Genomic DNA, 26,980 nt, shown 5'->3' with positions numbered 1-26,980 from the left:
GCTGAGCTCACCAGGAGGCTTGTCTCTGGCTCCAAGCAAACACTAAGGAGGGTTATGAGAAAATAGCTCTAAAGCTCCACTTCAAGGGTTCTCTGGGTTTCCCCTGCTCATACTGCATGCCTGAAGTCCTGACCCAGGTTCAAGTGAAGCTTTATCTCCTGTCCCACACACGATAGCCCACTGTGGCCCAATGCCACATCTAAATTGCAGGCATTGCAATCTGTTCTCTCCTTTCCAGGAAGCTTCCTTAAAGTGCTCCTCTTCCACTCATGGTGATGCTTCTCTCTCCCACTCTCCCAAACTTCCATGCCTGGTATCACCAGCTCATGAGCATCCTCTGGTGTCAGGGTCTGGAACAAACCTCAAAACCTAAAGGAATATGAAAATGCAAGACATTTTAATCTTTGGCACTCAATGAATGGAGAAATGAATGACTAGTTAATAAGTTGATGTTATACCTCAGCCACAAAACTAAGATATGTACACATGTCATTTTTTAATCCTTGCAGTGCTTGGAAGGGTAGATGCAATCTTTGGTTTTTCTTTTACAGGTGATAACCCCAGGGCTCATGGCAGTGAAGTGACAGACCTGGAGATGTCTATCCTGTTATGTCAGTCACAGAGTTGGCCAGGACAGCCAGCTCCAGTGAGTTTTTGGGTTTTGTTGGATTCTGCCTCCAAGAAAAGCTCAGTGTGTTAAGTTCTTTTCTGTCTTTCTGTTGCTGGTCTAATGCAAGTTTCCACTGTGTCTTTCTCAGCTAACTACATTGGCTTCCTGATGGTCTTCCTGCTTCATATTGGGTCCCCAGTCTGCTTTCTCACTCTGCGGTTAAAGCATCTTAGTATTATTTTAATTAAAATATCTATGCTTTTATTTCCTGGTTTTGGTTGTCATCAAAGAAATCATTGCCCAGAACAATGTGAAAAGCTTTTCACATGTTTTCTTCTAGGACTTTTATAGTCTTAGGTCTTATGTTTTAGTCTTTAATTAATTTTGAGTTGATTTATATGCATGGTCTCAGTTAAGGGTCCAGTTTTATTCTTTTCCATGTGGATATCCAGTTTTCCCAAAGCCATGTGTTGTAGAGACTGCTCTTTTCCCATTGTATATTCTTGGCTCCCTTATCAAAGATCAATTGACTATATATGTGTGGGTTTGTTTATGGGCTTTCTATTCTGTTCCATTGGTCTATATGTCTGTCTTTATGCCAATATTTGAATAGACATTTCTCAAAAAAAGACACACAAATGGCCAACAGATTTATTAAATGATGCTCAGTGTCACTAGTCATCAGAGAAATGGAAATGAAAACTATAATGAGATATGCCCTCACATCTGTAAGAATATTTATATTTTTTAAAAAAGATTAGTGTTGCTAAAAATGTGGAGAAAATGGGGCTTTGTTCACTGTTGATAGGAATGTAAATAGTGAAGCTGCTGTGGAAAATAGTGTAAAGGTGTTTAAAAAAATCTATCATCTGACCCTGCAATTCAACTTCTTGGTATAAATGCAAAAGAATTGCAATTGGAATCTTGAAGAGGTATTTGCACTCCTGTGTTCACTGCAGCATTATTCACAATAGGCAAGACATACAAACAACCTGTGCCTATTGGTGGATACATGAATAAAGGGAATGTGGGAGATATACATATATACAGACACACGCTCAATGGAATATTATTCATACTTAAAAAAGAAGGAAATCCTGCCACATGCAATGAAATGGATGAACCCAGAGAATATTATGCTGAGTGAAATAAGCAAGTGACAGAAGGAAAAATAACTGCATGATTCCACTTAAATGAAATATCTGAAATAGTCAAATTAATAGAAGCATAGAGTAGAATGGTGGTTTTCAGGGGCATGGGGGATGGGAGAAATGGGAAGTTGTTCAATGGGTGTAAAGTTTCAGTTAAGCAAGATGAATACGTTCTAAGAATCTTCTGGACAACATTGTACCTAGAGTTAACAATACTGTATTGCATACTTAAAAATCTGTTAAGAGGGTAAACATCAGCTTAGATGTTCTTACAACAATAAAAAAAAGTACACATTTGAGTAGAACCATTCACCAAGGGCCCGGTAAATCACTTCCTCCCCACTTATCCACAGCAATAGTAATACTTCTAACGTAAGTCACTCTAAAGATGCTTCACTTTCAATAGAAATTAACTTAACTGCTGTCAATGCTCACACAAAACACTTTAGCTTGGCTGTAGAGACACGGTGATACATAGCCATTCTTTATATAGATGAGGCACTTTTTCTGACTTTCCTTAGATCATGCATAGATTTTGTTGCTATTGTTAAATTGTCCTGAATTTGGTTGAAATAACACAAAAATAAAAATTACATGCATTGTTGTACTTGTCAGTAACTCAAGTAACTTGTCAGAGAAGACCCATGTTGGGTTAGATGGGTGGATGTTAGGTGGGTGGGTGGGTAGGTGGGAAGATGGATGGATAGGTGAGTAGATGAGTGAATGGGGAGAGAATGGGTGGACAGATGGGTGAGAAAATGGGTAGGTCACTGGGTAAGGGGTGGGTGGATGGGTGAGAAGTTGGGTGGGTGCATGGATGAAATTGGATGGGTGGGCAGATGAATTGGTCGGTGGATGGTTGGATAAGTGAGAGGAGGGGTGGGAGGATGTGCGGGTGGATGGGTGGATGGGTTGGATGGGTGGGTAGATGGATGGGTGGGTGGGTAGATGGATGGGTAGGTGGGTAGGTGAATGAGTGTGTAGGTGTGTAGGTAGATGAATAGATAGGTGAGAAGATGGGTTGGCAGATGGATGAACTGATGGGAGGGCAGATGGGTGCACAGGTGGATGAATGGTGGTGGATGGAAGATCTGACTTAGAGTCCAATCTTTATTAATTCTCACATAGCCATTTGATATTTCTTGGTCATGGTTTCACCATGGTTTTCTTCATCTTTGGAAATTGTCCAGATAGAAAACCCTGAGAAACAAGCCAGAAAAGGAAATATGAAAAGGCTTTGAAAAGTTAGAAGTGGTGTACAAATGTAGCTAGTTTTTTTTTTATTGTTAAATTCTGGAAATTTAAAACGATGGACTGAGTCACTTTGTACTTCCCAGTGCGCAGGAGAATTATTTTTCTGACTGAAAATTCTCAAACTCTGTCATGCACATGACTCTGCAGTTGTGAACTTTGGGAGCTTCCTTATCTATTTTTCATACACTCCACTCTGGCAGGCAATTGTTAAGCTGGTAATGGAAAGGTAAGCAGTTTATTGCAGGTGGCGGTTAGCAAGCAGTCAGATAGCTTGAAGCTTATCCTCACAACGGAACATGAGTAGTGACCCTCTGGCCATCCTAAAGGATTTCAGAGGAGCCATTTCAGGGATCAATGCCAGTTCCATTACTGTTTTCATGGTTAATCAATGGAGCACATACTGTGATGTGCCGCAGACACCTGGCTGGGTCCCCAACTGCAGAAGAGCTGTGCTCCAGAGGGAAGGCAGGTCTGCAAACCTCCGGGAAAAGGAGCAATATTGCTTAGTAAATTTCTCCTGCCACAGCAAAGGAAATCTACAGCTCAGCAGGCTTTACTTCAGTACCCCGGGAAGATTAAAACGGAATTGATGATCTAGTCGGCAACAAATTGTACTGTTCTTTAGTGTGGCTGAATAATGTGCATGTCATATTTGGAAATAAAAAAGGCTTGTTTTAAAAAATAAAAATCAATGAATCCAAAAACGAGGTACATTTCAAACATTACTGAAAGAGCTTTTTTAAACATTCTTTGTCTCTTTTTCTCTTATGATCTTAGAATTTAAATCTTCAGTGCATATTTCATTGACGAAAAAAGCTATACTTTAACAAGTATCAACATGCAGAATTTTTCCTGTGTTCCCACTGTTTTCCATGTCACTTGCCATATCATTTACTGTGAAGATTAATATTCGACTGTCTGTTCATGAGGTGGAAAATGCCAGGTTACTATAACAAAATGAGAATTCCTATAGAATTTTCTACTTTAAAATTATTATGTGATTTAGAACCTACTATAAAATAATAGCAGGCAGTAGTATTTTTCTGGCCTATCTTCGCTGTATTCTCCCCACCGCTCCTTTGAGTTTGTTTTCTCAAAGACTTGGTGGAATACCTAGGACACAAACATAGTTTCTTCCTCACATGCTCATTTTTCTCCTCCTGAAACTCATCTGATTCCTGCATGATATGTTGACAATGAAACCAGGACAGCCTTCTTCCTGAAACTCATCAGAGTGTAAATTTGTTAAATGTCATAATCATATGTTTATGAGGTTATTTCCATTTCAGTAAGTGATGTGTATGTGTGTGGGTGTGTAAAGTGAATTTAAAAAATAACACTTTTAAGCTCTAATTGTGTGTGAAACATATTTTTTGAACATTATTCTGTAATATTTTCAGGAGCATCCTAGGAGGTGGGTACCACTTTGGTACCAATTTTGCAGGCTGAGAAACTGAGGCACAGAGAGGAAGTGTGATTACCTAGTGCAGCAGGGGTCCCACAAGTGTGGCTGAACTTCCAGAGCTCAGCTGGTTTCTGGGTGATCATGGAGCTTCAGCCTTCAGAAGTTGGTTCTCAAGCAAGTGGAACCTATTTAAACTCCTAACATCACTCATAGACAAAACAAAAGAAGATATAGGCTGTGATTATTTACTTTTTAGTTTTATTTTTTTAGTATAAAATTTTTATATTTAGAATTAGTCAGCTGGACTCAGTTTAGATGACCTCAATTTTGTTGGCAACATCCAAAGCATCATATCGTGGAGCCAGTCAAACATATGCCTTCCTCTCTCCATCAGGCCTCATCAGGGTGTTGACCTTGGCCACATCAATGCCATAGAGCTTCTTCACAGCTTATCTGATGTGGTGCTAGTTGGCCTTGACATCCACAGTGAACACAAGGGGAGTGTTGTCTTCTGTCTTCTTCATGGCTGACTTGGTAGTTGGAGGAGCTTGCTGATGGTGGAGTGGTCAAGCTTATTTCTCCAGGGGGTGCTTTTCTGAGGATATTTAGGCTGCCTTCAGACCATAGTGTCAGGCCTCTAGAAGGTAGGTGATGTGCAGATTTGTGTGTGTATGTGGCTGTGGATGCCTTTTAGCACTGCTCTCTTTGCCTTCAAAGCCTTTGCTTTGGCTTTGGGAGGAGCGGGGGCTTCCTTCTTCACTTTGGGCACCATCTTCATGATTATTTAAAACAGAGGTTGGCAAAAAAGAAATCCTAAAGATTATGGTCCTAGAATACAAGTGGCAGAATTCTCTTTTGAGGAATTTCACATGTTATTAGACAAACAAGGTGAAGATGTTAGCAAACTCATGAACTCCTTTAGAAGTAGTTTTTTTTATTAATTTCCATAACCAGCAAAATATGACACAAAACCAAAGAGCATAAACATATTAAATGAGTAATAATGGGCACAATTCAATTAACTTCCATTATTTTCTGTGGTCTCCAAGTCTCCTGACATTGGACTACATGGATCTTGCTCACCACTATACCCTGGACACTCAGTGGTGAGCACAGTGCAGTGATACGTAATGGGTAGGGTGCTTGGCATGGAGGATTTCTCTTCTCCACACTGGGAGGCAGTTCTCCATGGGACTCACATTTCTGCATGTCTTGCAAGACAAGGCACTGACTTCCCTTTGACCTGGGCTATCCCAGGATGGTTGTATAGTAAACAGCCTGGAAAGACAGTGACAGTGTTACCCTTTGGAGCAAAGGGAAGCTTGTTCACTTCTTGGAAAAATAAAAATCTCCATCTGGAGCAAAGGGCAGACATGCTTGCAGCTCATTTTAAAAGATTGGAGGCCCCTAAGCTTAGGGTTTCTCCACCGTAATGCACCTGTGTGCACCTGTGTGCATGAGTGTCACCTGGTTCTTCTCATGTCCTCTCGTGGGAATTGGGGCTCAGGAAAATGGCATTAAAATTAATGCTGATACCCTGTTACCTGTTTTTACTATGAATAATGAATATGTATATAATGTGTACCTATGCTTTTGGCCCAAACTTTCAGGAAAAAAATCTTTCATTTTAGTTTTTTAATTCAATATTTTACTTATTTATATTTAGATACTTGTGTTTAGTACTATAAAGGAATGTTAGCATTTATTTTTGAACATATGGATATCTTTATTGTTTTCTAGAGTTACACTTTTAATTCCATAAGCATAAATAAAAATAATTAAAAATGTTTATATAGATATAGAATCAGTACTACCCATGTATAACATGCATCTTTATTTTTCCCTCAAAAATTTGGGCAAAAAAGTATGTATTATATACGGCAAAATATGGCAGTCTGTTATTTGTGACCCAAGAGTCTCCTGCCTTCTGCCAGCATTCATGAAACTGCAGCAGGAAAATTTGTGTGACAAGTAAGGGGAAATCTCAGACCCTTCTCAGTTCTTTTAATGCCACAGTTGAAAAAGGGCACCATCAATTCTATTTTCTGGTGAAAAATATGCCAAATATTAGACACATTTTTTGTTTAACTCATTTAAATATTCCGTATTTTATGACTTCGTGATTACGCTTTCCTTGCTTCTCAAGTCTGGTTATGCACCTTCCATGAGATCCTCAACTCTGCCTTCACGGGGACTCAGGGTGAGTGCTGTCGTCATGGTGTCACTTGCAGCCACAGAATCCATTTCTTATGGCAGACAAGCCTCTAACAGGTCAGCCTTCCCACCAACAAGAAGGAAACTGGGAATAGAAACAAGTGCTTGTCACCTATTAGATGGTTTATTAGTCAGCTGCCCTAAGAAACAACAACATAACAAACAGCAGAAATCCGTTTCTCACCGTTCTGGAGGCTGGAAGTCTGAGATCAAGGTGCCAACATGGCCGGTTTCAGGGAGGGTCCTCTTCTTCCTGTAGACGGCCGCCTGCTTGCTGTGTCCTCACATTGTGGAGAGAGAGCTCTCTCGTCCTCTTCTCAAAGGGCCACAGTCTTAATAGGTTAAGCTCCAACCCTTATGACTTCATTTAACTTTAATTACCTCCTAAATACCTTATCTCCAGATATAGTTACCTTGGTGGTTAGGGCTTTAACATTTGGATTTTGGAGCCACAATTCAGCCTATAAGAGAAGGCATTGGAACCACTGAACAGTGGGGATGTAATGAATTGGTCAAGCTCTCACAAAAAAGGATGATGTTTGCTGGGGCATTTTTGTCCTGATGGTTTCCTAATTTGAAAAAAGAAGCAGCTGAAAATCTTATCAGGAAGGAAGCTCAGTGACCAAGCATCTGTGATTGAAAGGGTAAGCAGAGTTCAGGCAGCCTTCTGGGACCAAGAAGCAATAATTGCTGTTAAGGAAACAGGAGGGGTTTGGCCAACACCCCAGGACTGTACCAGCATTCACTCCAACAAGAAACACACCAGCCTCATTGAGATTAAAGCTCCCGTTTGGATCAATTCAATCCCAGACTTCATTAAGGTGATCTGACCTACCTTAGCTGCTTGCCAGAGCAAAAGAAAATCCTATCAGGAGAAAGAAGACGTAATTCAGTGTGTCATACTAGCTCCAATTTTTTTTACACCATGTCTGAAATTTAATTTTTAAAGTGCTTTCCATCCTAGACACAAAGCAAATGTCTGAAAACTGAAAGAAAGCAAACATAACAGAAAGAACATTCAACTATTTGAGTCATTCGACAGGGACTTAACAAAACTAGATGGAGAATTTCCACATATAATTTAAAAACTTAAGAAAGAATTTAATTTTCTGATAAATACACAGGCTCAAAGGACAGCTGGTTAAGCAAGTCAGTTATTTTAGAGTTCAGTTGGTTCATAAATATAGGTTGTGTTATTTCAAGAAGTGTTTGTTTAAGCTACGTGGCTAAGTGTAAGACTCAGACTTTTACCTTCACAATTAATTTAGGAGGGCCAGTGCTCAGTGGCCAAGCCCTGCTACTTAATCCTTCCTTCAATTAGACTCACAATCAATGAGATTCTAACAAAGATTCCCTCAATCCAACTGCAAATCAGTTCTGAAGTATTTCTTCTTTTTACCTAGAAATTATACTTCTTGACTCCCACTGGAAGGACTAAGAGAAAATGTGTAAGAATTCTATTCTTCCCCATCCAGAAAATCAGGTCCTGATCTGGTCAGACGTTCACTCCTGCAGGTGAGCAGACACAATCAGTGGAGAGTGGCTATGGGAGCCACACCTTGCCCTGTGCTGGGGGCCGAGGTGAAGGTAGGAGATCAGAGACGGCTGTACTGAGATAGCAAAAGTCAATAAAGGGGGCCCATGGAGTCTTTTCTTATCTTTCTTGAATTTATACTTTCCAGCTCTGATTGATGTTCTCATTTTTGAAGTGAAAAAGGGAAACCAAAACTTAAGAATGTTCTCTAAGTAGTTTTTTTGAGCCCTGGCTGGTGTGGCTCAGTGGATTGAGTGCCAGCCTATAAACTAAAGGGTTGCCAGTTCGATTCCCAGTCAGGGCACATGCCTGGGTTTCAGGCCAGGTCCCCAGCAGGGGCCCGTGAGAGGCAACCACACATGATGTTTCTCTCCCTCTCTTTCTCCTTCCTTTCCCCTCTGTCTAAAAATAAATGAAAAAAAATTTATGAAAGTCTTAAGACAAAAAGGGGAGGATAAGGATACACAGAGCTATATATTCACAGAAACAAACTAACAAACACTTTTATTTACAGATGTCTTACTCACATAGGAAGGAGAAAATTAATAGCATTCCTAGCCTTTGGTCAGGAGAACTGAGGGCTGTTTGTGTCTACCCATCATGTGTCTGTGGGAGGCACCGGTGTCGGTTGTGTGAGCTTTAGCTTTCACATTTATTGGTAGAGATACAGAATTAAATCTTGTCTTGACCTGCTCCTCATATACTTCAGATGATCCTCTGCACACTGCTGAGTTTACACTGTCATACAAGTTTTTAATACAAAACCTCTGGTACTGCATTGCCACCCACATTCCCTCTTTATGGCATTTGCCTTCTGAAGTAACCATTGCCGCTTTTTTGGTTCACAGGCCAGCGCTCAATCCACTAAGCCACATCAGCCAGGGATGCCACTTTTTTTAAATAGGGCTAAATGGAACCAAAATTCTCAAATCACACTAAAATTTTATGTAATTAGCCTTGATGGTGAGGAAGTTAGTACTATACCTGACTCCATGTAAAATTTCATTTCTCTGAGTTATAATGCTTCCTGAGATCATTTCCACATACGAATTTTAAAAATTATGTGTTTAATGATGAAAGCATCAACTGATTCAAGTGATTTACTTGCATCCATATTAATGGAAGGGAGTCTGAAGTAAATGCAGATTCCCTTCCATTAATATGCCTTTACCCGTAAAATAGGCTTATGTGATAAGGAAACTTAGAAAGAGTGCAAGTACTGTTATTTCCAACTTTCTGCTGAAAATATGAACAAAAGAAAATAAAGTGATATGTTTGCCCTAATGGTTTCAATATAAGTTATTGAAACAGAAAATTCATTTTAGGAAAAAACAAGAATCATTTTTCCTTTTCCTGCTAGATGCTACATATTTTGCTGAAGGCTATCTTGTGTAGTTTCACACACTTGCTGAAATCAGCAAAATAAAAATTTTTAATAATTAATTTTACATGCATGATTAAAGAAATCAAGTTCTACAAACCTATAGATTCTAAAAATTAATGAACTGCAGCAAAAGTATGTTTTGCAAGAATGGATAATTTCAAATAGATGTTGTAAGACCTAAATAGGCTTTTTCTAACAAGGTTCTTTTCTGAGAACTAGTAGAGGATTTTAAGACACTATTTGATAACTTTTGGAAAAAAGTTATACTTTTAAAAAGATTTTCAAATATAGGCTCTCATTTTTATGTTGGCAGAAAGTATAGATGATTTCCTGTATTCTTAGCACTATTATTGAAAATAATATTTAAAATGTTTTATTTCAAAATAGTAACTCAATTTAAGATTAATAAATTATAACATCAAAATATGAGCCATATATTTTTCCTTAGAAAATATAATTTTCCTTCTTAATGATGAATATTACAACCAGGATTTATTTTTACAGATTTTCTTCCATTTTTCCCACTCACACAACTCTAGAGTGATAAAGACAAATACAGCACGAGTTGATACTAGGATCTGGATATTTAATACAAAAAGACTTTGAACTTTATTACTGATTTCAAAACTATATAATGACATTCAAATAGATAACATACACTGATTATATGCATTAACCAATTCCTTAGTTCTTCCCACTTTATATGAACCTTCCTTGATACCTCCTCATCTCTGAAGCTCAAGTAGAATTGATTGTTTACATCTCTGTGCCCTATGTTTGGCATAAACAATCAACACCAACTCTTAATTCTTTAGGCAGAAAAGGATTTTATCAGCAAGGTCACTTGGGATCTATTATGTTGGTGCTGAGGCTGTCTTAGTGTGTTACCTTTGTCCCCTTGCCACCATGGATCTCAACTCCACAGAAGACATGGCAAGGAATTTTTAAATGTCCTTCACCTTTACAATCCCTCAGATTCAAAGAACCAGAAAGAAGTGTGTGGCCGGCTCACTTAGGCTTCAAGGACACGCCCTGTGTGGAAGAAGCGGCACCCTGGCTCTGGCTGCCATGGGGGATGGGTCCTTGCTCCGTTTCCATCTTTAGAAAACTCCTAATACCCAACTGACAAAAATTCAACTGAATCCTTCTTTCTAAATTTAAGAGTTAAAAACAATTGTTAGCACCCAAACTAAAATTAGTCCTCTTCATTCAGCTGAAAACACTTTTTGCCCCTCTATGAGCAGAGACAACCCAATATTTTACAAGAAAACATATACTTTATGATGTTTCTCTGAGTGATGTCCATTCTTCCTTGAGTTTTGTTAGAATCTTATTTTTGATCTTATGAAACTCAGAATAAATTATAAATTTATTCACCACCAGCATACCCTTGATAAAGTGGCAGAGTAAGCATAGCAAATTAGTTAAACACACACACACATTAGGCTATATGAAAGTAGTAAGTCAATGTTATAACTCATTATCAGATCATGGTGAGTCTTTATAATATCCTTTTCCAATGTGACTCAGTGTCAGTTTGCTTTCACCCGACCATTTAGATTGTTTATCTAAATGGATAAATTATTAGATTGTTTAGGCTTCTTTATTCAGTGAGATGACACAAATCACTGTTTTCAAGGACTCTGTAAATTCTGGTGTCCTGGCCAGTAGTTATGGCCTTTCACCAACTCCTTAAACAACGAACGCAGTCATAAAATAATTCTCCCAGGAACTGTCTTGGACTCCATGTGCTTTCTCCTGTCTTTTGTGGGTGGTGGCAGCCTGCTTGCTGTGACATCTCCGCCCGACTTGAGTCGGTAGAAGACAGTCTGTGGTGCATCGCACAGTGTGTTCACAGGCCCACAGGCCCATGTGCCCACGTGCTGGCCTATTGCTCGCTTGTTACTGCTTTTTCCCTCAGAAGATGGAGCCTGTTTCTTCACATTCTTGAGTATAAACTGGGCTTACACTTGCTTTGGCACATGGGATGGGGCAGAAATATTGGATTGGGAATTTAAAAGTCAGACTCTGAACTCTGCTCTCACTTTCTTGCCTCCATGAAACTATTGCCTGAATGAATGTGCGGTGACCACGGCGGGCATCAAGGCACTCAGTGGACAGCCAGCACCGACCGCTAGATACGTATTGAGGCTTCTAGAATGCTCGGCCCTGAGAAACTTCCAGATAACTAATCTGCATGAGTTACCTTAGGCAGATCAGCAGAATAACTGCCCACCCGATCTGGCCTTGGTTTACCACTGCTGTGACAGAATGGAAACATCTGCTTATATGCTAACCTGGAGTTCAAATGGGTCCCGTGGCTCTCACATTAAGCTGCTAACCCGAACTTGGCCTGTGTTAATAGTACAAGTGACTTCTTGATCTCTACTAACTTTCTTATTTCTCAAATTGTTCAAAATTGAGGGGGAAGCCTTTTTAACATATGGAAGCCTACTTGAAGACCCCCCCCCCCCCCAAGGCAGAAGCTGTAGGACAGTGATGCTGGTGGCACTGGCTTAGTCCCTACTGGATTGGGAATTGGTATGACAATGCAGCCTCCCTTCAGACACTGGGCTCCCAGCAGGGTTGATGGTGTGGCTGTGGGAAACCATGGTCACTCTTAAAGCTGAGAGGCAGAAAGAGGTAAGCAAGCATTTGTGGGTGTCTTCTTCTAAGCATGGAGACAACACAATAGACATTGTTGTTGTTGATTATCCCAGGGGCAGGAAATTAGGTAGATTTGAGTCAAAGTAGGAAGGATTTCCTTGGGACTTGGGGACAAGATGGACATATTTAGAACAGCAAAGGGGTGTGTTTCGTTATTGCAAGTAAAAGCTCAGGGTCCTGCATAGGGTGGTTGGGGAGGAAGGCACCACTGAGCCTTTGTTTCCCCACTCCCTTCATCAGTGAGGTTCTTAGCAGCAGACACCCTCCAGCACAAATCTGGTGAGCCTGCTAATAAGCAGTGAGAGGACACAAGGAAGCGCTCGACCCCTCATGGTCTCAGGAGAAGGTTAGCTCTCTGTGCAGCTTGGAACCCCGGGCATGGAATGGAGGGATTGGTGTGTGTGTACATGTTGTGTCCATTTGTGAACAAACGTAGCAGCGAAACAAATGGACTCATTGAGAAGCTATTGACCTATAGAATGTCAATAACCAATCTCTACATTGGATACGAGGGAAAGAATCTCCTTTTTCCCTTTGTGACATTTGCTCAGTCACCATCGAGGAGAGACTGAATTTGTGCAGCTAAAGGTGTACCAGAAGCCATGACAATAACCAGCTATTTGGGACGTGTTGGGGGGAAAGCAGGACTTCCTCCAGGATGCGTTAGCTTGCTCAGCTTAATAATTCCCCAGAAAGACAGTCTGACTTTCTTGCAATTGGAGAATGCATACTAGGAGTTCTTTCACTTAATATTAAATTTCATTTGGCCTCATTTAAAAAATATCGAATTGGCAAAACAGGACATGTTTCAAGTATTCTTGTACAGCAGCCTGAAAAGAGTGAAATTGATATAAATCTTGACTCCAAAATACTGGAACAGATGTGGAGAAGCCTGTAATTATAATGCTTAATCGTCAAAACCAGGAATTTACCTTAAGTCTGGAGAGGGCAAAGGAAGATTTTTCACAGCTTCTCCTTCTCATGTGTGAAAAATTGAAAAGACAAAGTTAATAACAGACTTTTTCAACCCACTGTGCAATCGTTCTGGATACCAAAATTATTGCAAAATTTCACCAGTTTCCTTCAGGTCTGTTTGCGAAGGGCCTGGACTGCATGCATACACACACCTACTACTCAGTGTTAATGTGCTGGTGTCCTCACGTGTTTTTAAACTGTAAAAAAAAGGAATTTGAACCTTGCAAAGTGCTTTGCATATATATCACTTTGTTCAGACGACTCTCTTTCAATGTGACTGATTATGTGGCCATCAGGAGCAGAAGAAACAGACAGGGCAAATGTCATCAGAGGTCTTAGAACACCTTGGTCAGGAAACCAATGAGCTCATTGACCAAGAGCAGTTAATGCATTAAAATGTATGTAGATGGATCGAAGTTGAAAATGTTTTAGACTTTTTTCTTGTTCATCTAAAGAGCTGAGATGTTCTTCCCAAAACCCATTATGCACACACCCAGAAAATCGCCCCATCTGCACTCCTGCAAATTGCATGATGGCTCAGTTTTCAATGCTAAGAATGCTGTGCTTTCACCAGTCCCAGACCAGTGACCACGGACGCCTTCACCGCAGCACGATTTTGCCCTGCCAGAAAATTGCTAATTGCTTTGTGGAAGGTAGTTTCATCAATTGCAGGCTAACACATTTTAATAGGGAACAAAGTTGATGAGGTGAAAATGCAAATTCTTGAAACTTAGGCAACAAGATGTTTTTCTTTCTTTCTTTCTTTCTTTCTTTCTTTCTTTCTTTCTCCCTCTCCCTCTCTCTCTCTCTCTCTCTCTCTCTCTCTCTCTCTCTCTCTCTCTCTCTCTCTCTCTCTCTCTCTCTCTCTCTTTCTTTCCAGAGAAAAATTCTCTCTGATTTATGTGGCCATTTGTTTCTCTCTTCTTAGGGAAGAAGGAAAAGATTTGGGATGCCTGGCTATGAAGAAAGAGAAAAGACAGCAAAAGCAGGTAGTATGGGGTGAATAGAGCAGGGTGACTTCTACTTTCCTCAGTATCTTTTTCAGATATATATTTTTTGTCTCTGGCCTGACCCAAGTATGCCTCCAAAACATGTGAACATGAATGCAAGAATCATTGGCTTTCTGTGGATTAATGATGGACTACTATATGCTCATCTAGGGTTAGGCTTCCGGGGCAGTCCATTGTTGGAGAAAAGAGAAAGTTTGGTAGAAAAAACTTTAAATAATATACATGAATGTGGTTAAAAGGCTTGAGACTGAATAAAGCACTCTGCCCTTAGTGAGCTATTCATAAATTACCCATTGCAAATGGTAGAAACACTAAGTGCTTGAAACCGGAGAAAAAAGGTCTGGAGAGGCAGGGGAATTAAACAGACATTGTCTCTCTCCTTCCCATGAACTTAGGATCTCATGGGGGTAGGAAAGGTGTGGTGGCCTTTGAGAAGTGCCCTATACAAAAGAACATCAAAGTTTCAATGTGAGTGATAAAAATGAAGATTTTAAAACACTACATCTTGAGCAATAACTGTGTCTTAGGATTGCACCTCACTTTAAACTTGCATAACTCTGAGGAAGAGTGGCACAGTGGGGGATTTCTATTTCTCGTAAATGGAGATTATTTTGGTTTTTGTCTATCTTATCATGTTGACATTTACATTAGAGCTTCCTCCTCTCCTGTTTGGTCCTGCCATCAGCATGCAGCCTTGTGGATGTCTCAACGTTGTTACTGAAGAAAATTATGTTTGTGGGTTTGTCCCCTTCTGTTTCCTTCATTCCTGTCTCATCTGGTCCTTTAAATGAAGATCTACTGCCAGCCCTCCTTCCCATCCTTCTTCTGAACCCCTTCCAATATGCATGCAGGGCTCATGCAGCCTCAGGTACTGGACCAGCAATGCTGGAAAGAGTAGCTTCAGCAGCCTGCATCTCATCAAACATGGCGAGACGCTCTCATCGCTCATGCTCAGAAGCGTCTGTTTTTTACTATTTTTAATTTTTATTGTCTGTATTCACTGTACTTGACATCACTGTCAAATCTATCAACTGTTAATCAGAGTGCTAATTAGGGACTTTGTACCAGAGGAAGTGGCCGGCCTCATGTTTATGTTGGACCAACCGCAGTGCAATTTACCTCTTCAGCGTTTTGAGTGTTTTAAAATGGAAACAACTTCAAAAAAAGACTAGGAAATTAAAGTGAGAATTTTTTAATTAAACTTTTAAAATTTTGTGATAATTGTTAATTCACATGCAGTTGCATGACTGCCCTTCAGCCAGTTGTCCCTGGTGGCAACATCCTGCAAAACTGTGACATTACGTTGCGGCCAGGACACGGATGCTGGCACCGTCAGGACACAGCGCGCTCCCATCTCTCTCTCACAGAAATTCCTCTCCCATTGAGCTAGCACACATTGCAAGTTGGAACTTTAATGAAAAGATTTAGAGAACAAATTTATTATTGAATAAAACTGCCCTGGTGGAAAAAATGTATATGTTTACTGTTTTTTGGTCATTAAAGTACTAATGTGTCAACTTATCTAGCTCTGAACTTCTGACATATTTCTCCACTTGAATTTCTTTTATATCAGAGAACAGAAATGTGCCCAGGTTGTTTTCTCCACAAGATGCCGAGTAAATTTTCTGATTCATCTTTCCTCTAAATTAGTATCATTAAAGCACAACTGGACTCTATCATCGAACCCAGTCCTGCCACTCCTTTTTTTACTGAAAATCACCACCAAACTCTCAATTATATTTACATTTTCTAGAGGAATCTTAGTCCATTCATTGAGCAAATATTTATGAAAAACTTTCTTTTCTTTCTCTCTGTAGCTTTCTTTCATATCTCAGGCAAATTAGGTATTACAAAGTATTCAATGTTTCTCCAAAGAGTTTATAGTTCATTTGTGACAATAATATACAAGCAAATATAATTATAATATATAAAAAGTAGGAGCTCCCATAGTCTATTTATTTGTTTTATTGTATTTTTTCCATTACTATTTACCTCCCTTACTTACCTCTCCCCATCACAATCACAGTCATGTTGCCCGTGTCCATGAGTCCTTTTTCCTCTTTGCTTGGTCCCTCCACCCTCTAATGCCTACCCCTTAGCTGTCATCCTGTTCTCTCTATATAAGTCTGTCTTTACTTTGTTTGTTAGTTCAGTTTGTTTATTAGACTCACATGTAAGTGAAATCATATTGTATTTGTCTTTCTCTGACTTGCTTATTTTACTTAACATAGTGTTCTCCAGGTGCATCTATGCTATTGCAAAGGGTAAAATTTTCTTTTTTATGGCTGAGTAGTATTCCATTGTGTAAATATTCCATAGTTGTTTTATCTACTCATCTACTGATGGACACTTGGGCTGCTTCCATATCTTGGTGATTGTAAATAACACTGCAACGAACACAATAGGGGTGTATATGTTCTTTTGAATTAGAGTTTTGGGGTTTTTTTTTAGTATATTCCCAGAAGGTGGATCACTTTTGTCAAAATGCAAATCCATTTTTAATTTTTTGCAGTATATTCATACTGCTTTCCACAGTGGCTGCACCAGTCTGCATTCCCACCAATAGTACAGAAATGTCCCTTCTCTCCACATCCTCACAACACTGTCTGTAAGAATTAAGAATGAAAAACGTAGATGTATCACTTGGGTATTGCAGACTGAGAGTTCACCAGACAAACAGAGAAGCAGAAGCAGAGAACACACTATGTACAGAGACATGGATTATTAGAAAGCTGTGTTTATGAGAGTCTGAAACCAGTGAACTCTGGGGGAGGGGTTAGGGGAAGGGAGACACTCCTACTAAAGAGGGAGCCTGCTCCTCAGAACCCACAACAAAGCCACAACCTGAGACCAGCTTTGCTGCATTCTTTTTTAGTCCTGAAAGCACCATCAGTTTTCTCATCTGCAAAGCAATGGTATGAGGAGATCATATGATGCTGCTATGATAAAATACAATAAAAATACTACCTACTGCCTGGTTAAAAAAAGTGGGAGCTTGTTTTAGTCAGTTTAGGATGCTATACCAAAATGCCATAAATTGGGTAACAAAGAAAGACATTTATTTCTCACAATTCTGGAGGCTGCAAGACTGAGATCAAGACCCTGGCAAATTCAGTGTCTGGTGAAGACTTGCTTTCTTGGTTCTTAGAAAACATCTTCTCCTGTGTCCTCACATGGAGGAAGGTGACAAGTAGCTCTCCGTGATCTCCTAATAAGGACACTAATCCTATTATGGGGGCTCTACCCTCATGACCAAAGGCCCAACCTCCTAACACCATTACACTAGGGGTTAGGGCTTCAAGATATGAATTTGGGGAGGACACAAAAGTTTAGTCCATAACAGGTCTGTAAGAAACAGATATTTAAAGCTTCCAAGTTAAGGTCAGAGTAGGGATGGCTATATGCTTTTTTATCCCCATTCAGCCTGGTTTGTCTATTCTGATTGGTATTTTGAGCACCATCTTTGTTAAATATTTGAAATGTTAATGTGGGTGTAAGAAGATTTTTACTGTATAAGTGAAAAAGGTGATTTAATTCTGCTAAAACTTTGTGAAAGGAAAGGAAAAAAGAAGTGATATCTGAACAGTAGGTGAGGCTTTAGGTACGGTCAGTAGGTGTGGTCATTTTTCAACAGACAACAGTGTGTCTGTTGAAAAATGACCACTTGAAATTTGGACTATGTTCTGCAGGGAAAGAAAAACAGAGTATTTAAATAAGAATGTGGCATGGTTATAATTCAAGGAGCAGTAGTGCCTGCAAAACAAACATTTTTTAAATAGAAATTTTTAGGGACTTCCAGACAAGATGGAGGCATAGGTAGACACACTGTGCTTCCTCACACAACCAAAAGAAGGACAACAACAAATTTACAAAAAAAAAGCAACCAGAACTGACAGAAAATCAAACTGTATGGAAGTCTGACAACCAAGGAGTTAAAGAAGAAACATTCATGCAGACCGGTAGGAGCGGTGGAGAGAGGCAGCTGGGTGGAGAGGACTTGCAGCAAGGCGGCAGCTGGCAGACCCTGCGAGGTGGTGGATTGCGGACTGGGCAATTCCACATTCCAGTGCAGATAAACTGGGAGGAACAAGTGGGAAGCAAGACAGGCCGTGCAGACCAGGGTTTCAGTGCAGGGAAGTAAAGCCTCAAACCTCTGATTGAAAACACCTGTGGGGGTTGAGGCAGCAGTGGGAGAAATTCCCAGCCTCACAGCAGAGTTCATTGGAGAGACCAACAAGGTCCTAGAATGTACACAAGCCCACCCACCCAGGAATCAGCACCAGAAGGGCCCAATTTGATTGTGGGTAGCCGGGGAAGTGACTGAAAGCCAGCAGAGTGGAGCAAGTGGCATTGTTCCCTCTCTGTCCCCTCCCCCATAGACAGTGTCACAACACAGTGATTTGGGTTGCTCCACCCTGGTGAAAATCCAAGGCTCCACCCATTACTACGTAACAGGTATGCCGAGACAAAAAAACAAACAACCCCCCCCCAAAAAAAAAACAGCCCAAATGAAAGAACAGATCAAAGTTCCAGAAAAAATACAACTAAGTGATGAAGAGATAGCCAACCTATCAGATGCACAGTTCAAAACACTAGTAATCAGGATGCTCACAGAAATGGTTGAGTATGGTCACCAAATAGAGGAAAAAGTGAAGGCTATGAAAAGTGAAATAAAGGAAAATATACAGGGAACCAACAGTGACGGGAAGGAAACCAGGACTCAAATCAAGGGTTTGGAACAGAAGGAAGAAAGAAACATTCAACCAGAACAGAATGAAAAAACAGAATTCAAAAAAATTGAGGAGAGGTTTAGGAACCTCCAGGACAACTTTAAACATTCCAACATCTGAATCATAGGGGTGCCATAAGGAGAAGAGGAAGAACAAGAAATTGAAAACTTATTTGAACAAATCATGAAGGAGAACTTCCCTAATCTGGCAAAGGAAATAGACTTCCAGGAAGTCCAGGAAGCTCAGAGAGTCCCAAAGAAGTTGGACTCCAGGAGGAACACCCAAGGAACATCATAATTACATTACCCAAGATTAAAGATAAGGAGAGAATCTTAAAAGCAGCAAGAGATAAGGAGACAGTTACCTACAAAGGAGTTTCCATAAGACTATCAGCTAATCTCTCAATAGAAACCTTGCTGCCAAGAAGGGGCTGGAAAGAAGTATTCAAAGTCATGAAAGGCAAGGACCTACATCCAAGATTACTGTATCCAGTAAAGCTATCATTTAGAATGGAAGGGCAGATAAAGTGTTTCCCAGGTAAGGTCAAGCTAAAGGAGTTCGTCATCACCAAGCCCTTATTATATGAAATGTTATACGGACTTATCTAAGAAAAAGAAGATCAAAAATATGAACAGTAAAGAGATAACAAACTCACAGTTATTAACGACCAAACCTAAAACAAAAACAAAAAAACTAAGCAAATAACTAGAACAGGAATAGAATCACATAAATGGAGATCACATGGAGGATTATCAACAGGGAGTGTGTGGGGAGAGAGCGGGAAAAGGTACAGAGAATAAGTAGCATAAATGGTAGGTAGAAGATAGATAGGTGAGGTTAAGAATAGTATAGAAAATGTAGAAGCCAAAGAACTTATATATATGACCCATGAACATGAACACGAACTAAAGGAGCAGAATGCAGATGGGAAGGGGTGTGCAGGGCAGAGGGGAATAAGAGGGGGGGGGAATGGGACAACTGTAATAATATAATCAATAAAATATATAAAATAAAATGCAATGTCAGAAAAATAGAAATTTTAAATTAAGAAAGCGCTAGTTAACTTCCAATGTTGATGCACCAATGCAAATACTTAAAATTATTTTTTGAGGCTTTGTAAAACTATAATCCTTTTTTTCCTACTCAAATCTTTCCTTCACTTCTACAGAGGTGAGGACAGATAGATTTTGATGGAAACATTGTATTTACTATTCAACACACTCAAACATTAGGCAAGAGATGAAGGTTTTTTATAATTCTTAACTTCAGGTTGGAGTTCAGGGAATGACCTGGTTTAAGAGTATTAACATGAGCCCTGACCTGACTCATTTGGTTGGTTGACATCCTGAAAATCGAAGGGTTACCTGTTTGATTCCTGGTCAGGGCACATGGCTTGATTGCAGGAGAATCAACCAATCAATGTTTCTCTTTCACATCTATGATTCTCTCCCTCTTTTTCTCCCACTCTTCCCTTCTCTAAAAATAAATAAATAAATAAAATCTTTTTAAAAATCAACATGAACATGAAATATTCTTAGAAGGTAATGTATTTCTAACAACTTTATACTTCCTGTTTTATAAAATATCAACATCTCACGCAGTAAGATGGATAAGTTAGGCAGAATAAACAAGAAATTGTTCATTCATTGTCTTATCATTGGTCTGCTGATTATGGAAATAAATCTTCTTTGTGTTGACTAACAATAGCAATGATTTATAGTCTGATTTCCATTGGACAGTGTAATCTAATTCCATTTTTCATGGAATTGTTGATTTTCTCAATGAAAATAATAGTTAAAAATATGTGGCTGAGTGGATTGAGTTCCTGCCGGTGAACCAAAAGATCTCTGGTTGGAATCCCAGTCAGGGCACATGCCTTGGTTACAATCCAGGTCCCCAGAAGGGGGCATGTGAGAGGCAACCACACATTGATGTTTCTCTTTCTTTCCCCCTCCCTTCCCCTCTCTCTCTAAAAATAAATAAATAAGTAAAATCTTTTTAAAAATTTGGATGATGTTCTAAAGGATGGTCTTGTTTTCTATCTCACTTTACTGTCCAAACTTGATGCATGCAAAAACAATCACCTAAAAATAGCACAAAACCCAAGTAAAAACTGATTGTATGAAAGGAAAATCTTTTGTACTATCATCACAATATATTGCTGAAAATATACTGCAAAAACTAAATCCACAATGTAATATAAAGTGTCTCATCTGTAACAAGTTTTATTTTTCTGAGACTATTTCCCAATTGTTAGTTCTCAGAACTACATTACATTTGGCATTAAATGGTGAAAACAAAAAAGCAAGCAAAATCACAGCTGATGATTGTATTTTTATTGTAGTTTTAAAATATTTTATTTATTTATTTTTAGACGGGGCAAGGGAGGGAGAAAGAGAGGGAGAGAAACATCAATGTGTGGTTGCCTCTCACATGTCCCCTACTGGGGACCTGGCCTATAACCAAGGCATGTGCCTTGACTGGGATTTGAACCAGTGACCCTTTGGTTAGCAAGCCAGCACTCAATCCACGAGCCACACCAGCCAGGGCTCATAGCTCATAATTTTAAATCAAGCCAAAGAAAAATATTTCTTTCACACATATTAGATAAGTAAGTGTTAAATCTAATGATTTTATGTTGATAAATGCAACCAATTATTTTTCAAGTTATCAATATTATAAAATCTATTTTCTATTTGTATGTATTATATATTTAACATTTCCCAATGTCTTTGTTCTATTACTTATAGAGAGTAGTTCCCAGATATTTATTTATTATACCATGAAAATAGAGGACTAGCATCTTATTCATATGCTCACCAAGCCTGTGATTATCATTTTATGATATTCTGCAGCATTTATTTTGCTCTGTCACATAATTACTATGCTTTGATGAAATGGAACAGATATAAGTAAAAATGATATAAATCAGATGAAATGAACACCTGCTGGAGGCCAGCTAATAATGTAATTTTCAAGGTGACCCAATGAAATTACTCTGCCTACACAAAGATTACTATTAGTTTCCATATTATTAGCAAAGGTGTAAATAATTATATGGTAAATATTAGCTCATCATGGGTAACAATAGACTAGTAAAGTACTTCAATGATTCATATGTCTTTTCAAAGTGCACATATTATGGGAACCACTTCAGAAATTCTGAAATACATTTGCCATTTAACAAATAAGTAAGTTGAGGGTAATTTCATCCAATCTTTCAAAAGACCAGTTGTTTATTGTTTAAGACTAAAACTTTAAAAATATTACTTTTTAATACTGGGTGCCCTAGAAAAGGCAGACAAGCAAAATTTATGTGTTGACACTTTATAGATGAGTACATACCCAGGGCAGCAGGCGTGAAAGGGAAGGGAAGTCAGACAAGCAAGTAGGAGATTAAATACACAGGCACACATTTTCGGTCTAGTCACTCTTTTGTCATAAAAGCTGCTCACTGTTCAGTGTCCTGGACATCTTGCTATTGTGTTGGGAACCTCCCCGACTGATTCCAGAAGCTGTAACCCCCCATGACTAAGGCTGAGTGAGAGACCTTGGGACCATAAGCCACTGAGGAGACAAAGCTTATCTTCCTGGCAGGGGTGCCACCTCTTCTCCCTTTACTTCACCCTGGTTGGTCCCAAGAAGATGACAGGTTAGCCAATGATGGGTAAGATTCCTCAAGGGAGGGACAACCTAATAAGACAGGCATGGTCACGAAGGGGCCCTCAGGGAAGGACTTGGGGGCTATAGAAAAAGGGGGTGATTGGCCCTCACCCCTCGGTTTTGACATAGCCTGAGTCCTCATTCTGACTGCAAGAAGTCTCCTAATCTCTTCTCTGCCTTACTTCCCCTGCCTGCCTTAAGCCTGAAACAATGCCTTAAGCCCGAAACAATGCTGGAGGTGGGTGTGGCCCTATGCTGGAAAGGGCGGGTTCCCGGGGGCAATCAGGCCTAAGAAAGAATGCATAAAATCCTATGAAACCTGCTTTACTAATACCCTCAATTTAAATGATAAGGGCCCAAGCGCGAAACGAGTCTGTTCCCCAAAGTTTTATGGCCCTTTAGCTATCTGACCCTGACTCTAAATAAGTCCTCAGAGTTCTTTGAATGTTATCTATTGTTTGACCATTACTGCCTGACAATGACTGATGAGCTTTACGTATATGCCCTGTATTCCTATGCAAATTAAACCCAATAAAAACCCATTGAGGAACAGGCTGCTGGCCCTTCTCCTTTAAGATATCGGCCACCTTTCCTCCCCAAGCAATCAAGGCATGGTAGACTTATTCTCACGCTTGGTGGCTGGGGAGGGGGGGTGCCCTGTGTGCAGAGCCCCTTCACACTATTGGTCTTATGAACTACAGTATCTTGGTACAGTCCATGGAGTGGGGAGACTGAAAGGAATATTTATCCTTGAGTGCCTCTGTTCCTTACCCCTGCAGGTGTTCTCTCTAGGGTATAAAGCCTTCTGCACCTCCAAGATGCATGACCCCAACTTTCAGGAAACCCCTAAGCAGTGTGTGCCTCGATGAGTCCAGACTTGCCAGTTCCAGAGGCAGCAGAGTGTCCTGTGTGGTCCCAATGATGAGCAGCAGGGACCGTCTAGGGGCAACGGGTTGGGTGAGAGGAAATGTGTGCATACAGATCTTTATTGAAGATCTACAGAGTTTCCTATAATCACATTTTTCCTCTCTCAAATGTCTAAATTTACAATGTCTTGTTCTCTTTTAATAATAATTTATTTAATAAAACTGCCAAGAATGTCGTTTGCAAAATAAAATCCTATGATTTTTAAAGTATGCTCCATTGGTTAATCATTAGTCCAACACCTTCAGAAGAGAATTCTGTGGGTCTTCTCTTTCATAAAAGCCACTGAGAGTTAATGACCACCTGGGTCATTGTTGATGCCAGTAAGTGCCCATTAAAAACTTCAAGTCTAAAAGGAAATTCCTGGTAACCTCCTACAGTGTGTAGACTAGATACCTGCATTCAGGGAGTGAAGGTAATGTGTGAATGTGTCAGGGTTGTAGTATTAGAGGGGGCAGTTGTTTCTCCAACTGCAAAAACACCACCTTCCAAAATTTTGCATTTTTTGTACAGAAGAAGTGAAATTTTAAATATATATTTTAGCAAATATACAATTCATTTAAAGGGTTGATGTTTATACTTCATTATTATTTTTTGAATGTGGCTACAATGAAAGAGTAGCTCTTCAACAAGAAAGATAAGCCAAAGTGCACAAGAACATTTGATTTTTCCACAGAGAGAAAGGTCTTCAATATCCGGGAACATTTTCTGACAAGACGCAGGACAATGGTTCCACATATGGGTGTAGGTAGAGATGTGGAAGAGGGAAAACACCAAGCAGTATGCCCAGAAATTGGTGTTACTCCCTGCAGCCAAAGAGCCATTTTTGTAGGATCAGTGTATGCAGTGTAAAAAATACATCCATTATTTATTTTTTGTTTGCATTAATTTCAGTTTGTAAATTTTGCATGAGTTTTGTTTCTAATTGGATGGAAAGCTTGTTTCATATAAAACAAAGGAGACAATCAAAGGCATTTTGCACATACTTAGTGAAGAGGGATTTAAAATGTGAAGACACAAAAAGGAAGACAAAAATTACCAGAAATTCCTGAAAAAGATGGCTCACTCACTTCTCACATGAGACAGTGGCTTTATTTTAACAAAGGAACCAGTTCCTCTACAGCAAAACCTCCCTGTGGCTGAAATAGTATTTGAAAATGATACTTGGAATACAAATCCCTTAGCATGCCAACAGAAAGAGACTCAAGAGAGACAGGTGGAGACAGGATGTGCCATTATGGCTCAATGCAGGTGTAGATCAAGGGGCTCTGAGGGTTCCCTGGCACCTGCGACAGAGGCAGGTATGGGAATCTCAGACAGCCCCTGTGCCACAGTCATATAACCTCTTAAACGCTTTGTTAATTTCAACGAGTGGGATCACTCTGAGATCTCTGTAAAAAATAAAGAAGGGCTCATTTAAAACACTATGTCATAAATTGTTTGCCTTGCTTCATTTTTTCATCATATCAAGGTTGACATGAAAGAAACTCACACACAGTGAAGGGAACTACTTGTTATGATAGAGTGTCTTTCTTTTTTCTCTATATTAACGTGTCCTTTAATCTCTTTTCTCACTAAATGACATGTTGAAAATGTTTATTTATTTTGTTCACATTCATTGGAAAAGTGATCCTCGGGTAGGCCTGGCATCTAGACTTGCTGTGAAATAGTACGGAAAGCTGTTTCACTCCTCCTGGTCCTGCAGTGACTACTCAGTAGCATGCTGGGGTCAGTTGCCCTACTTACCCCTTATGTATTGGCCAGTATGTAGCAGTGGCCTTCTGGGCAGTCTGGTCAGAGTGGTCAGGAATATCAAAAACCCTGATATATTGGCAAAGGCAAATCTTTGTTTTACACAGAAGATTCCCCCAGGGAACCCGGGGACCTGGGTGGTTAACCCTCCTTCTGGGAGTATGGTGGGCGTTCCTGCTTTCTGTGGCCATCTCCGTAAGTTCTCATATTCTTGGACATTTAAGAATGTTTAAATCTTCTAATGGTGTCTTTTTATGCCTCCCTGTCAATCACATTGTTTTAAGATCTTGCTAAAACTGTAGGCTGTAAGGGACATGGGATGAGTTGTAAAGATCTAATTTCAAGTATGTCTACTGTTATGAAAATAGAAATGTACTTGGAAGCAAATTATTGTTTTAAGAAGCAAATGGTTTAAAGAGATGTTTTTATTGAAGTGACATGCAATTGAGAACGATGTCATTTATAGGAGAACATAGTGTCGAAACTGGCTGCTTCATAAAAAGAGTAACTGTCTTGGAAAACATCAAGATGGCAGGACAGGGAAGCAAACATATTTATGGAAAACAAAGAAGGTGTCAGGTTTGACACGTTTTCACAGGGCCAGTAAATGTTGCTGTTTCACTGCAAATTCGGTCATTGGGGGTTAACTTGGTTTTGTTCCCATTGATTTTCCAAACTGCCCTCTTTCATATTTTTTTCCCTTCAAATACCTTGTCAGTTAGTGCCCACCAATTATGCTCATTTCATGGCCAGCGGCAGGTAATGAGATGCTGATTGGGAATTCTGGAATTCACTTGCTGATGATTATGTGTTATTTTAACAGGAGAATGACAATAATTTCCTATAATGCCACTTGTTAAGATAATTATGCTATAATTGCCTTATCAAGGTGTCATGCAGGAGGGGGGAGAAATTCCAAGATTTCACAGCTGCTGTCTTGTTTCTTTAAGGGTTCTCTTGCAATTGCATTGTCAGCCATTAGGGTAAATCCCTTCCAATTGTGTTGAACCTGAACATTGTTGTCCTGGGTAAATTACGTGACCTTAATATGAGGTTTTTCAAGAGTTGATTTTTTTCCTGTGTATATCTTAATATGAAAGTTATGTGGTGGATTAAATGTGCAAAGTTGCAGGTACACTGAAACATGTTTCACTTGCAATAGAATTTGAAGAGTTTATTTGAAGAAAAAGGTGGGTTTAAGAATAAATTAAATATTAATAAATATAATAGCATGTAATAAAGGACATATGTATTAAAATATAGAAGTCAAAATTGTGTTTTCTAGTTCAAATCTAATTGATATCCATAGTATAGAAAACAAAGTAGCATTATCTTTGACTTTATAGTCCCACAGTAAAGAATAATTATTTGTCCATTTAAGTTAGCCTTTATATCTTTATTATAGTTGTCAGTAACATGAAAATATTCAGCAAATATGGGGACTTGTTCTAAAATATTAAGCAAAATATATTTGAATTGAAATATAGTTTCTCAGCACATATTTAGCTTGTATTCTGTTTGGAGGGAAAGATGATGAGAAAAGGAAACAAGTAAAAAGCCAGCATGGGAGAGAGTGGCGAGTGGTCCCAGTAAAGAATAAGGCAGGGAGGGTAGACCGAATGTCAGAGGTGAAGGAAGGTTGGTGTTGGTGACATGATAATAAGGCAACGTTTGAGTCCAGACTGTAAGGAGTGAAAGGATTGGCTG

General features: G+C 39.5%; 1 long non-coding RNA gene and 1 pseudogene across 1 annotated transcript; one reads left to right on the top strand and one right to left on the bottom strand.

Annotated features, from left to right (window-relative positions):
* Positions 1-617: 617 nt before the first annotated feature.
* Positions 618-15,731, top strand: LOC139440858 (uncharacterized). Its single transcript, XR_011651138.1, has 4 exons — positions 618-646; positions 8,038-8,149; positions 14,123-14,183; positions 14,890-15,731. It is a non-coding gene; the product is annotated as an uncharacterized lncRNA (long non-coding RNA).
* LOC128780724 (large ribosomal subunit protein uL23-like) lies at positions 4,732-5,192 on the bottom strand (annotated as a pseudogene).
* Positions 15,732-26,980: the final 11,249 nt, after the last annotated feature.

The sequence above is a fragment of the Desmodus rotundus genome, chromosome 4 (assembly GCF_022682495.2).
Source record: "Desmodus rotundus isolate HL8 chromosome 4, HLdesRot8A.1, whole genome shotgun sequence".
Lineage (NCBI taxonomy): Eukaryota > Metazoa > Chordata > Mammalia > Chiroptera > Phyllostomidae > Desmodus > Desmodus rotundus.
The sequence above is the reverse complement of the archived record's forward strand: the minus strand, read 5'-3'. Positions and strand labels throughout refer to the sequence as shown.